We start from the raw sequence: 14,569 nt of genomic DNA, 5'->3' as shown, positions 1-14,569 counted from the left end.
TGACATTTTGTTGATCATCACACACGTATCTCCTTTGGCAATCAGTAGAAAATAAATACGTATTTATAAACGCACACACGTGAAATTCTGAAATACACTTCTTGTACACTTTGGTGCAGTGCGAGCTTGCAAGACATTTGCATGCAACCATTGAGAAACTCTTCATTTTGTATTTTTAGTACAAACTGGTACCAATAATAGAGACTATGAGTAACTTCATTAATAAGACAGACCGGTTAATGATAAGTATTTTGGCTTCGTCTTCAAAATAATCCCAGACTGATTACTGTACGATTTTCTTACTCATTTCTCTAGCGAAAATTTCACGATTCTTTAATTTTGTTTTTGAATGTATAATGACTTAAAAATTTTACTTTATAATGATATAAAAATCATCAGAATTGAGTCATAATTAAATACTAATAAACAGCTGCAGAGCAGCAGAGGAGATACCTAATTAGAGAATGCAAATCTCTGCAAATCCATTAATTACTTCTATTTTTAATAATTAGAATTGCAATATCTCTTACAAAAATTGTCCATTTTCAATAAACCTACTGATAAAAATTAATTTTGAGACCATAAAGTTATTTATGAAATTCAATATATCTTAGTTAAGCAAGCGGAAGTGACTTGTTCCATCAATACGTTAAATACCACATCATCCATATCTGGATGACACACAGGCGACAGAAATCCGCAACGCATTTTACAAGGAATAATATTATTTACTCGGCTGTTTTGCTAATTGCATAATGTGTTATGCAATTCGATAATGCATGATTAATCTAATAATTAACCGTACAATTTTCGTCTGGATTCTAATAATAATTTCTAGAAAGTCAAGCAGTCTGAATAAATAAATTTCAAATAGACAATGATGCTATTTTTAGAAAATCAAATAGCCTGAGTAAATGAATATCAAATAGACAAAGTTGCTACCTTAGCAACTTATTTAATTTTAATAACTATTTTTAGAAAATCAGATAGTTCGAGTAAGTGGATTCTATATGGACAAAGTTGTTGATTCAGCAATTATTCAATGCTAATAATAATTTCTCGAAAAGTAAGTAGCCTGAGTAAACGAATGGTAAGTAGAGAAACGAGACGGAAGTGCAACGGGTTCTATCGATGTCGCGCGCCACGCCAGTGAATGCGAAGCACGCTGTATCTGAGACGGCAGAGAAAGTCCGTGACAAGTTCTGCCACTGCCTATTTTTAAAGGCACACGGTATAAGGTCGTTGCAACACGACCGTACCACCGAGTACTAGCGATCGACGAATTAATCAAACGCGAACGTTACGTCTTTTATTGTGTTGTCTGAATAAATCCGTTACCTTTTCAATACACAACCCCCCTGACTCACCTCGTACATCCATTATTATACGATCACCGTACGCGAGATCTTTCTTACCTGACCGATGTAACAATTTGCAACATCAAATTTCCTTCGATGGAACGTGACAGACCGCTAGGGAAACTTGCGATTCAAACCTGTTAACACGGCTCGTTTATAGAATTTATGACGTACGGACGTGTATCTCTTTGAACCTGATCGATAAGCGTACGTCACGGAAGGATAGAGATCTGGACAGCTCGAATACCAGGGAACAACAATGACCGTGATAAATAAGGAATATTGTTCCTGCATTAAAGAACTTTATTGCAACGGTATTGAGACGTTATACGGAAGTAATTTATAAAATGAGCTGCTGCATTAATCATTTGATTAAAGACTCGACGTTTTATTATTAAAACAAACGTCTGCGGGTTGATTTTATTGAAAATTCATTGATAAATTTTCTCGATAAACTTGTAACTGTAATTAATATGTTTATGCAAAAGATAAAATGATTTTTTCAGGTTGCAGAAAAATTCAAGTTGAGTGTTGTCTTAAACCTTGAATGGCGGACCATGGAGAGAGCCACAATTTTCACTTAATTTTGTATTTCTGATGCATTTTTATAATATGTTATAATTCGAGAAGAATTTTCAATAATAATTTCCTTTTCATACAATCTGTTTGATAAGGGACAAAAGGGATAACGGGAACGCGTATCATTCGTAATAGATGTTTCAGAATTTCAAGAAGAAAAGGATTCCGTTGCGAAGAAAGAATGCACTCGTAAAGGTATTACCGTTTCAATAACAAACGGGTATCGGTATCCAAAGACGATTACGTTGGATCCACGAGTCGTCTCATGCAATACTTTATAACGAGGATTAATATCCTTCTCTGTTTAGCCAAAGACTTACGAGTCACAGATGCAATCGTCCTAATCCGAGAAAGAATGACGATGAGAAAATTTATTCGCACAGTCTACTACATAAATCTCTTAGCAACGGAGCTACGAATCTTAACGGAGTAATCGCGGCAGATATCATTCGATTAATGGCAAACGCGATCCTGCGAACCGCGACACAGGATCCTCCGCTAATGCTGCGGATTGCGGAACGAGAAAAACTACTGACAAAACGGGAAACCTATTAAACGAGACGGTTTGAAGATTTCTCGATACGCTACTTGTAACTTTGTTAACTCTTCTTCCGCCTTAATATACGAGACACTTAGAACGTTAAATGATGCAAGTGATGTTTTACAAATTTTTGAATTAAGAACAGAAATGGTTAATTAAGACATTAAATATAATATTATTACTATCCTTGATAATTAGTAACTACCAGTTTGATGTTATTCAAATTTTATAATTATTCTCCTAATTTTACAAATATTTATATTCTTATTTTATTAGCAAAATAAACATACTCTTTTGTTTAAAAAAAAAGAAATATGCGATTACATTTATTGTATAAATGTCCATGGAAATGAACAAATTTAATAATAATTCAATTAAATGTAATTGTATATCTCGAGAGAAAAAATTAAACACGTTATTCGATTATCTGTTAGGTGTGTTGAGAAATTCCACATAAATAAGATTTAATTTACATTGAAAGAATACGTAGTAGAATAGTTAGCACTAGTAGTTAATCCCAATAAATAGTCAAACCTTATAGAGAAGCATGCAAATCAATATTGTCTACCATTCAGTGAGAAGGTAATCACTGCATAAAGCTTTCCTCATTTATTTCAAGTAATCAATTTACATTTCTCTTAAGTGAATTCTGCAGTACTTGCAGAGGATTAGACACAGTTTATATGCATATGTGTAGCTGATAATCTACTACTGGAACCAGTTTCAGAATTACACACTTATTCTGAAATAACCAAGTTCAAACCATAGTAGTAGAAGAGTTTATTACACTATTCAACAAATTTTAACTTTTTTAAATCACTCACATTTAATAAACATTTTTTTTGTAGATTTTTATAAAACAAACCATTTTTCTCAATTTCTAAAATGTTTTAGAAACACAAATCATAAATTGTTACTACAAAAGGCAGTAATAGTTTAATAAATTATTAAAAACTTTTAAATGTGCTTACTTCTTTTTGATTTTTTTTTCTATAAGCACCAATCCTTAGTTGAAAAAATGAAAAAAGAATTATTATTGTTTATTATATAATAATTGATGGTTTCATATATTAACAAGTTTAACAATCAAATAGTATAATAGTTACATAATAATCATCTCGTATAATAATTTATATAATACAAATATATTGACGTATAGATAAAGAAACTTACACGAATTTTGTGTTTATCCTAGATTTCGATGTACTTTGCATATTTATGAAATATATTTGCATAAACTTCCGTAATCTATTAATAACTGAGAATCTACTCCTTTTTGACTTTCGACAGTATAATCTCAAACCATTACCGCCAACAGCTTATACTGTTTTTAGATGATTATTTATGGAATAAAAACTAACAGTGTCTAGCCGGAGGCATGCATTTAATGGACACAGGAAAACCGGTATTTCCTACATGGAAAACTAGTTGACATTTCCTTATCTTTCTCTACCTAATCTCACCTATATGTAATTATTTTTTGAAATATTGTGTACTAATTTTGTTGATCTTTTATCACATCTGAACATATCCTGTAATCCTTGAACAGCGGAGTCTGGGTCAATCGAAACTTAAACTTATATAACTGGAAAGATATGTTGGAAAAATAATTTTCAGAGGAACAGTAGAAAATGAAAATAATTCAAAATACAATATTAATTATAAAACTGGAGCTCTCTCCATGGTCCGCCGTTCAATGGTTAATAGAACGACTAATTGTTATTTTGCTTTCAGAAGTGATCGCTTTATGTATCCTGTATTTATATACGGTATCCTTGGTTTTTCTAGCCATACTGAACTAGAAAAAAATAAACAAAAAATGTTAGGCAAATATAGATTCATAGACGCTTTATTCCGAAGGTGTTAAATATTGCAAGAAACGATAAAAAAGTTGTTATTAGCACAATACTTCATGAAAATAGGTCACATGTAATTTGTTCGCAAGACCTTTGTGCACTATTTGCTTCTATTGTTCCATTTCAAAACATTAATCATTAATATCAATATAAATAAATACTTTCAATCTATTCTCATATTACCAGTTCATTCCCTTTTTGAAAGATTTTTTTAGAACGTTTATAGGTCTATAATTAAGTAACACTTTTTTATTTATATATGGATATAACGTTTTACGGCTGACATTATTTATAACATCCTGTACGAGGAGAAATGTATACAGTGCCATTAAAAAAAAATAAATGCATTCAGAAGATGAAACTCGTTAAGTCATTCAACTTTCACCATTTTCTTCTATTTGCAGTCCCAAAAATAGAAATAGCATGCCCCCAAACACCTAACTCCTCTTGTACAGTCTGTTTAAAATAAACGTACACGCTATTATTTAGATACTATTCATTTAACCACTAGAAGAACAACAGAAAATAATTATTATTTTTTGAAGGTACCACATGTTACACTCACAATCAGATTTTTAGGTTTTGTGTGATTTTCGCATATTTTGAATTTGAAAAAATTCAACAAGAATTCACTGAAATAGTTTCAAGTATGTAATTTAAATTTATAAGATTCAAATGTTAAAAAGAAACTAAAGAACCTTTTCTTTTTTAATTGGTTTTGATATATAGTGAATAATAAAAAATAATTAAATTCACATTTATCCCTTAAAACTTTAGAAAAACAAATATGCCGCTTAAACAAATTTTCAAAGAATTATATTTATTTGCGGATCTACATATTCTTGAAGATATACAAATGCCACAAATCACGTTTTTTATAATAATTTTCAAAAGTTACTATGCTCAAATATTTACAATTACATTGGCATACGGTGATTGTGACAGCTAGTCAGAGACAGTGCCATTCTCCCTCACTACATACAACGACGACTTCTATGTTTAGGGTCATTGCCCTGTTGTATAATCTAATGTTCTCTCTGATTCAAACTGTTTCCTAATCAGAATTAATTCTATTTAAATAAAAGTTAATTTTTCCTTAATGATTTTTTTCAACAAAAATTTAGAAATAATTGTTATTTTTTATCTCTGGTTTAAATTATCAAGTATAGTGTTCCCTTGTTGATCATAATAAATGGGAAAATAAAGATTCTCTTCTATTCTTCTCAGAAACATCTCAAGCAGAGGAAAAAATAAATAAAAATGTCACTTGCATCCCTTTAGTTCTAAATGTCTCATTTGAGAGAAATATGTACTACTCTCGACAGCTTCTCGCGCGAGTTTTGCTCTCAAGTGAATCGCGTATCTTTAAAACTAGAGAGTAATTGCGAGTCTACAGAGATGAAGTCTACTGAAGATGACCAACCGGTCGCAGGAGGGATTAATAACAAGAATCAGCTAGCATCTGCGTCTTATTATCAACGGGGAAGATTAGATGAAGAGACGGTACGTAGTTGAATCAGGGCTGTGGCCGGTCATTAGTGCTTTCGGAAGGAACATCTCTCGCACCTTGAAATTACTCATGCGCGATTTATTGCATTTTAATATTCTGACACAGTGTTTCTCAAACTTCAGATATCTGTGTAAGTGCCTCTTCTTACATTTTTCATTATCACCAAGTACCCTCTTATCAAAATAAATGTATATTTCATTCAAAATTTAGATGTACAACATCGAGCAAAATAGACTTTCCTAGGAAAAATGGTGATACAAAGGAAGCAAAAGCTTTAAAAATTTCAATTTTAACAATATTATTTTTAGAAATGATTTAGAAACAAAATAGGTCACATGAAGATCTTTCAGGTACCCTTCGAGGTACGCGTATCACGCTTTGAGAAACACTGTTCTAACATAGTGAAGCGTGATTTCTGAACAGCTTATGTAGAAATGTCAAGAGAATGTCCCTTGTGATTAGCAATACGGTTTGCACTTTTTATCTCTTTCTTTTCTCTTCTTTTAATTCAGAGTTGTTCATTATAATTATGAAAAATTTATTACTAATGTTTTTGTAATGTAGATGCTTGGTAATTTATCAAGCTTTATAGCATGAAAAATAGTTTATAATTTATAATTTTGCATGCTTTGATGGAATTATCATTTAGCTAAGTTTGAGAGATGTGATTAGGTTCACTTGATTATGCTTATATTATCGCACACAGTGAGAATTGATGTTAATTCTGGTTTATTATGAAGAAATAGAAGTTTTTATATAGGGCAATGACTGTGAACCATTGAATTATTTTTGATGAATGAAAATAAATGAAATTGTAAAGTTTCAGGAAGTTTTTTTTTCTTAAATATTTTAATGTTACTTGAAACGATTTTCAATGTAATAGAACATATGATAAGTTACAGAGAAATGTAATTCCTATCATGTTAGACGCAATAGACGACTGACCACAAATGATCCATTTTCCCTAGTTCACTTCTAAATGAATCATGACAAGTTACGTACTATGTATTTTGTCTTAAAAAATATTAAAATAGATAAAAACTTAAAAATCACTTTAATATTCGACAAATTTTATTTATATAAAACACTAAGAAGTTATTGTTTATGTTAATAAAAATATTAACAATTTCCCAATAGCTCCTTTTAGAGAGTAGATTACATTTTGGTAAACAACTGTACATTTAAATGTTGCTAAAAACACAATAACAGTGTAAAAAGCTACTGAATTATGTATGGAAACGAATTTTAATTCGTATTTGAAAAAAAGATGTTACCAGACGAAAACGTTTAATTGACTCATCTAAGTGCATTATGATGCGTCGATGTTGATAAAAAAATTTATAGAACTAGGAATTCTTTGAATTCTGCATTTAATAGAATACAAAAATTTACATTTTGAAAATTGAGTAAAAACATCGTTTTTATTCAAATTCTGTTTTCACGTCCAAATAGGCTCATTAAACGAACGAAGCTATTCCATTCGAAAGGTAGATTCGTATAATTTTTTGTTTTCAGAAAACAAATTTTTCTCCGTTAACATACTGATTTTTTATTTTATTTGTGTATTTATATTGTAACTGTAAATGTACTATTCATTGATACAAAATAAGTAGAAAATTAGAAGTAGCATAAGTAGAAATTAAATGACTATTTAAAAGAAAAATTGTTATATTCAAAAATTTAATGTAATCACATTTTATTTATATGTACGCATATAATAATCAATGTACAGTACCGAGCATGGTAGACTCCCCCAAGGAAAATTACCACGTCCTAGGTTTCAGATCCTCCCCAGAGGCTTCCCCTTCCGCGGGCTCCCGACCGATCGCGTTGGCAGCCACGAGGAGAATGACGATGTGGGGAGAGATGGTCCTATGTATATAGGCCCGCGGCCTCCCACCACTTGCGTGTAAACATTTACGCGGGAGAATTTGAATTGATATTTACGTTATTATTCATATCCCTTGATTACATACTAAATTTTATAATATTTAATGATCAAAAATTATATTATTTTATATTTAAATTACTTTTAATTTTAAGACTTTGAGAATTCCTACTTTATCATCATTTTCCCTAAGGAAGCCTACTTTGCTTGATGCTGTAGGTGAGTTAATATTTTTTTATAATATATTTTATGTTTCTAATAATAAATAAATAAGTATTCCAAAAGTATTTAGTACATTTTAGTCGGTAAAATCAAAAAACTGTACAAAGGGTCCCAACCTTCCCTTAGTTCCTGAGTTAAGTCATAACTTGTCACTATCAATACGGAAGCATTGTAAGCTACACGTAGAATCTCAGGTGTGAAATAAGCATTTGTTCTTAGACGCAGGTTATCACGCAATAAAGCATTCTGGCGGCTAAGATAGCACGGATTGTATTGCGTTTGCCAAGCAACGACAATTTTCACAAGGATATGGGTTAGATAATCGATGCACCGTACTATGCGGCATAACTATTAAAATATCGTATGGCAAGGGAATTTGATCGGTCGAGTAAGTCTAGAATAGAATTCATCCCGTTCGAGTATAAAACAGCACGCGTCGTTCTCGTGAAAAAAAGAAACTTCTACACTCAAGAAAGTCCGATCTGATTCATCGCTGCGAATCGAACGCAGTAGAGTTGGTAGAAATTCTAACCTAAAGTCTCATCCGTGCGTTGGACTAGCACCTTGACCTGCTCTGTTCAATTAAAAATAGCACAAGGCTGAGGACTCGAGAGGAATCGCGTTTTACATTTGCAATACTCAGCGCCTTTAATCTTACGCAAGGAATAAACAATTGGCTCGTCGCTATGAGTGATCTAACTTAACTGAATGTGGACTTCCGGTTAGCGCGACTGTTTTCCTAAGAAAATAGAACCTGAACAAAAATTTATTTTATTTTAATTTATTTAAATTCAAATTAAATTTATTTAAACGATTCTAAAAATATATTTATTTTGCATAAGTATAAAATCATGAAACAATTGATAAATAAATGATTATATTCACTTTCTAATGGTTCTGATTTTAATTTCCAGTAAATTACTCATTACCCATTCATATACCAATCTGACTTACAAAATAAACATTCTTATCCCTTTTAAAGCAAACCACCCTTAATAATACTAAAATCATTCATATATCTTGAAATATTGAAAATTTGGTTGAACACGAGTTCGTTGGGCAATTATCGTGTTAGTATCGCGTTCTATATGTCGACCTCGATATTCGAAGAACGAATCCGTAATTAACGCGTTAATTATTAGAGAATAGATATCATCTGTCGGACGTAACCAATCAAAAAGACGCTTGTTATGAATTACGTCGCGATAACCTCGCGCATTCTTCTCCCTTTATAAACTCAATCGCGAAAAAAAGAAGAAACTCGCCTTTGGCACAATGACTCCCGTGGATAGATTTCACGTTGCGGGCAGTAGCGTATATGAAAACGCAAGGGAGGGAAGAAAAAGAGGAGCGCTCTTGTATTGCTGTTTTATAATTAGCAGATACAGAAGACCCGTTCTGCAAGTTCGATTACATTCCCATGGACTTTCGAGTCATCGTGCGAGCTACGTAGGAGAAACACGCGAACAGTATTTTTAACCGTGGAAAAATGGCCGTGTTCCTGAAACACAGGGGGGTGAAACTAAATTTCACCGAAAATAGACGGTTACGTTTATAGACATCGCGATCGAAGTCTATAGTTATTAACGTAAATATTTAACCGGCGGTACATCTTTCAATTTAGTTGGCACATGTTGCTTTCTTGCGAAGAAAGGAGGATAGGGTGTGTGTAGCAAGAGGTACGGCGGTGCAACGGAGTAGCCGAGTTAGCAACCAAGTGAGAAGAACGTTCAGGGCAGTCAAAGCTTTGGAGGGTAATTTATTTAAACGACGGCCTATCTGCGCGTCTATCGGGTTGCTAGTCTCGCGGTGGTTCGCTGATAAATCTCTTTCTCTCCGGCTCGTGGTGTGTCGGTACCGTTTTTTCTGGCTGAACGAGGAAAAGGAGGCGCGGAGGATACGCCAGGATGGCTTGTTAGTAACTTCAGCAAAGTGCCGGGGACCGTTTTGTTTCCCGGTTTCGTAGCTGGACCAAGCTATAAGCAGCGACGGCCTGGACTATAGGTACCTGAACCGCGCACCTTCTCGCAGGATCGCTGAACCACGAAGAACTCGCAAGTGCCGTACGTCTTCTCGAAGATTACATCGCCATATCCGCCGTGACTCGATGCTACACACCGCTGGATTTTCGATAATAAAACGACAAGATTGCGATCGTTAATCTCGAAAAGGAATCGGTTACCGTTACGGGCTGTAACGACGAGCTTTCATCCATCCTTTTCACCTTTTAATCGCTTCGCATCGTCCTTTTTTTATCGCACGTTTCAGCTATTTTTTTAAAGCGATCCGAATTTTTCGACATTTTGAAAACCGTACAGCGATTAGCTGTACGCACAAAGAAAAGTATTTGACGCGATTTACAACACACGCGTCAACGAAGTTATTTTTGAGAAACTTGTTTTCCCTGCGTTTTACTAATTTAAACCGAACAATGCACACGTCCTTCGAGAGTTTCGTCGCCGGTCTCAATAACGCCCGTGAGGCTCGTAAAAAGTCAGCGGTGAACCAGAACCGAAAAAAGAAAAGGGCACACGTTGCACTTGTATGGAAGGAGAAAAAAAAATTAAAAACACGTTTGAAACGTGAAAAGTTAATTCGTGAAACATATTTCAAAATAAAGCCACTGAATTTTTATCAGAATTTTGAAACTGCCAAAAATAATGCTTATTTATAACAATTAAAAAAAAAACTTTTGAAGAGTATTGTAACAATAAATAGTAAAAATATTTAATATTAAAGAATTGTTGAACAAAGATTTTATTTTACAAATAAGATTTAATCGGTAGAAGAATTTCTCATTGTTACTTTCCTTCGAAACAGTATGGTCAAACGAAAATGTCTTCGCTGTTTCCCGTGGCATTCAAGTAAAGATAGGGCCTATAAAGTTAGAAATTTACAGATCCCTATTTACTAACAGCATGTAATGAGTCTGGCATTAAATGTTGTTAAACAGTGTTTTGAACTTAACGTTTAAAGTTCATACATTGGGACTGAGACTAGGAGAAACTTTCATGCGGCTCTGTCTAATAAACATACCTTTGATTTCTACCCCTCTGTTACCCAAAGGTAATTAATCTGTCTAGTAACTACCAGATTAGAAAATTAGAGATACCACCGTCCATATAATAATATGATGCAGTATTAATATAACATTTGTTCAATTAAAAAATTAATCGAGTAGTGAGGCCTCCTACTCTTACATTCCCATTTACCCTAAGACCTTAAAAATAACCTTTTTTTATATCCTCAATATTTAAATAAACAGCGGAACTGTCGCATATTAGAGTTACTACTCTATTTACATATTGCATAATATTTTTATTCAAGGATTTCTAGTTTTAATTACATCTTGTTTTAATACAGTCATGTTAGTAAAAAAAAAATCATCGCATTATCATGAATCTCATGCAAGATAAATCTACTTTTTGTTGTTCGATTTTTATCAAACGTGAAATAGAAGTAGCTCATTTCTAGTGGAACAATGACCCAGTTAGTATTATTCAAATCCAAAGATATAAATGAACTTAAATAGCAAAGCTTGTTGGCTGTTAATTGTAAAAATGTTATATTTAATACAATAAAATACTGGAACTATCAGAAAATTCAAGATAAAATTATTTCAATCTGTGTATTTGAACAACGCATAATTACCCCGATGACTGTGCCATTTTAATTTGCACAACAAATGTACAACAAGCATTTTATAGATACACGTATTGACCTTCCATATCGTGTCGTGTACATATTATCGTAGCTAAAAATAGCCGTCGTTAAAGCATCCGCTAAATTCTGCACGGCTATCAAGCTCATTGTAAATTCGTGTAAATACGTTTTGACAGGACACCCGTGTTTACACACGACCATAAACGTGCACACTCTAATGCGTTTTGCGGCGAAACATCCGTGGCACGCACCACGCTCGAATACTCTTCTTCCCTGTTGCGATAAAACGCATGCACGTCGACGCATTCGCGGAAAGTTATGAGCCTTTGAAATATTCCCCGTTTAGAATCGTTTAAGTCGTGGACTTATGAAACCGAAACGAAAACATGCAATTTTTATCGTAATAAAAAAAGAACTGATAAGTGGTCGTTGTATGGAACTATCGTGTAGTACTTGTATCTATACTGTTGCAAGTTCAGTGACAAGTTTTTCGAGTTTTTATTAAGTCATGAATATAAATTTAATCCTTATATATATGTTAGACCCTTTGAACATGACTCAATATTTGCAAATAAATTTTTATGTTCTGCTATCATATTGCTGGATATTTTAGCATTTTTTAAAGTAAATTATTAGTAAATAATAATTCAATTATTGTAATAGTGGTTAGTTTTGGAGAAATGGGTAGGATGACAAACTACCACTCTTGAGGAGTCAGAATAATAATGGTTTCACGAGTAGGTATTTGTCATTCGATAGTTAATCAGGGCGCACACGCCTATTTTGTATATTATTAGCATGTAGCATATTAAAAAAACCACTTAAAATGAATATCGGGAAGTCAGTGTCCCCATGTTAGCATATAATTATCTCTTTTCTATGCTACAGTATAATAAAGTATATCGATAGCAAACATACTTTTTATATTTATCCACTGCAAACCTTATGATTCAGAATATAAAATATTTAACATTTAACTTAAATATTTGTCACTTTATCGATTCAAGAAATCAAATTTTAACAAACCATTGATAATTGGATCGTTTATTTTGAAAGTGATCCAAATTCATTTTCAAAAATAATTTTTTTTTTCAAAAATATGGACGTATAACACTTGCAACATTTTGTGAAATTCTCTGGCTGATCGTCGAGAAAATAAAAAGAGTTCAAGTTAATTTATGCAAGAAAATCACGGATTGTGTCCAAAATTAGAAATGATATTTGCATTCTGCGTTCGATCTTCCTTCGTTTCGTTACGTAAAAAATATGAGTCGTCCTGCTTGACGAGCAGCAATGAAAAAACGAGGAAAAGAAAAGGAAAAACGAGCAGCGCATAAGAAAACACAGGCAGGAAATTTATATTCGTGAGAATGCAAGGACGACCAAGAAATCGTGTCGCTCCTGCTTTCAACGGGAACAATCCATGAAAGATGTTCGATTCGGTTGTCGTTCGGATTTTTTCCTCGGTCTATTGTTTTTATGCGAAAGTATTAATACCCAATCAAATGACCCGGCAAGGTTATCGTCTCGACTTTTCAATGTTTAATAATTACTTGAAACATTCGAAGTCACGTGTCTTGAGATCAATAAATGGATACCTCATTTAATTGAACGCTTCAAATGTACAAGCTCGAAATGAAATTCATAATTAACCATATAGATCTAATAATCTATACATTTTTATTCGAAATTGATATAAAGTAATTACCAAAAAGAGAAACTTTTAAATAATCTGCAAAGATTGTTTAAAGTTACGAAAAAGAATAATAAGCGAAATTATTATTAAGAGAAACTCGTATGTAAAATTCAAGCGATCTTAACCACCACGAGGGAAGAAAAAGAAATTATCAAAATTATCGGCATTCGTTGCATTCGCTGAGCAATAAATCTACGCCCTATCTGGAACAAAGTGTTGCACTTGAAGGAAAGAAGAATTCGTTCATTCATTGTCATAAAGCACGATGAGTAACTATCATGTGGAAAATTCTACGAATACGTCATTGTGTTATTGTCGAAGAAAATTTGGAATCGTTTGAAGGGAAACCTTTTTTATCAGATCCATTAGGCAATAGCTTCTCATCCAATGTAATCTGATAAATCAAACATCAATATTTACAGATTGCTTTTGTCAAACATCTTCATTTAACGTTTAAACGATTAAATTTAGATTTAGTATATTTCCTATGAACATTTTAAATGTTATTAATTGAATTTGCACTTCACAAAGATAAGGGGTTACAACGTAACTTGTAAACATCTTTTCGAAGGCTACACTTGTAATTAAGTATATTAACTCCTACACCTCCTCGAAATAAAAACACAAAAGCTCTTTTTAAATGGCAATTAATTGATGTAAGATGCCAAATGCATCGAGAAGTCGCGACGCAGAGCGAACGCTGAAAATTGTATGCGATACGATATGGAGTAAACTAAATATAAACGTACTTGTTGCTGGATATGCGTGTTTAATTTCAGAACAAATAAATTTATCTGGAACGGTTTTTTTTCGATATAACGTAATAAGTCGGCGAATAGCAATGTAACGAGTCAAACGTGGCGCTGCCTAATAATAATTAAATCGAATTAAACGAATGGTTTTGATTTTGTGATTAACTTGGTGCCAAATGTTCGTCGTAACAGTGTTTACAATTTTTCAACCACCTACGACAATTTGAAAGAAAAAATTATAGGAGCAAAATAATCATTACTTCATGACTTTCTTTTGCAATAGAACCATGTGGTATCTACTTTTTCTTTCAATTTATTTCCTAACAGAATTTCTTACAAGAAATAAAAATAAATTTCAGGTATTATATAAATTGATCCACTGTTAGAAATTAAAATTAATTAATACTTTCAGATTGTGGAAATTCTTATAAAATATTAAAAGAAAAGTAATATAATTCTATTTTAAAAATATTAAAGAAATTTTACTAAAAAATAAATTTCATG

General features: G+C 32.6%; 1 protein-coding gene across 8 annotated transcripts in view; it reads right to left on the bottom strand.

Annotated features, from left to right (window-relative positions):
- Positions 1 to 14,569, bottom strand: part of Gbs-76A (Glycogen binding subunit 76A) — a 63,677-nt gene that overhangs the window by 26,929 nt on the left and 22,179 nt on the right. Inside the window, exon 1 of one of the 8 annotated variants that reach the window (XM_034319933.2) lies at positions 7,580 to 7,701. The exons of 6 other annotated variants lie outside the window; for them this stretch is intronic. The gene's annotated coding sequence lies outside the window, so the exon portion shown is untranslated. Of the gene's footprint in view, positions 1 to 3,602; positions 4,277 to 7,579; positions 7,702 to 14,569 lie in introns of those variants that run through there. One more of the 8 variants, XR_013062720.1, reaches the window with a different exon arrangement.

This window comes from Osmia lignaria, chromosome 9 (assembly GCF_051020975.1).
Source record: "Osmia lignaria lignaria isolate PbOS001 chromosome 9, iyOsmLign1, whole genome shotgun sequence".
Lineage (NCBI taxonomy): Eukaryota > Metazoa > Arthropoda > Insecta > Hymenoptera > Megachilidae > Osmia > Osmia lignaria.
This window is presented reverse-complemented; position numbering and strand designations above follow the sequence as displayed.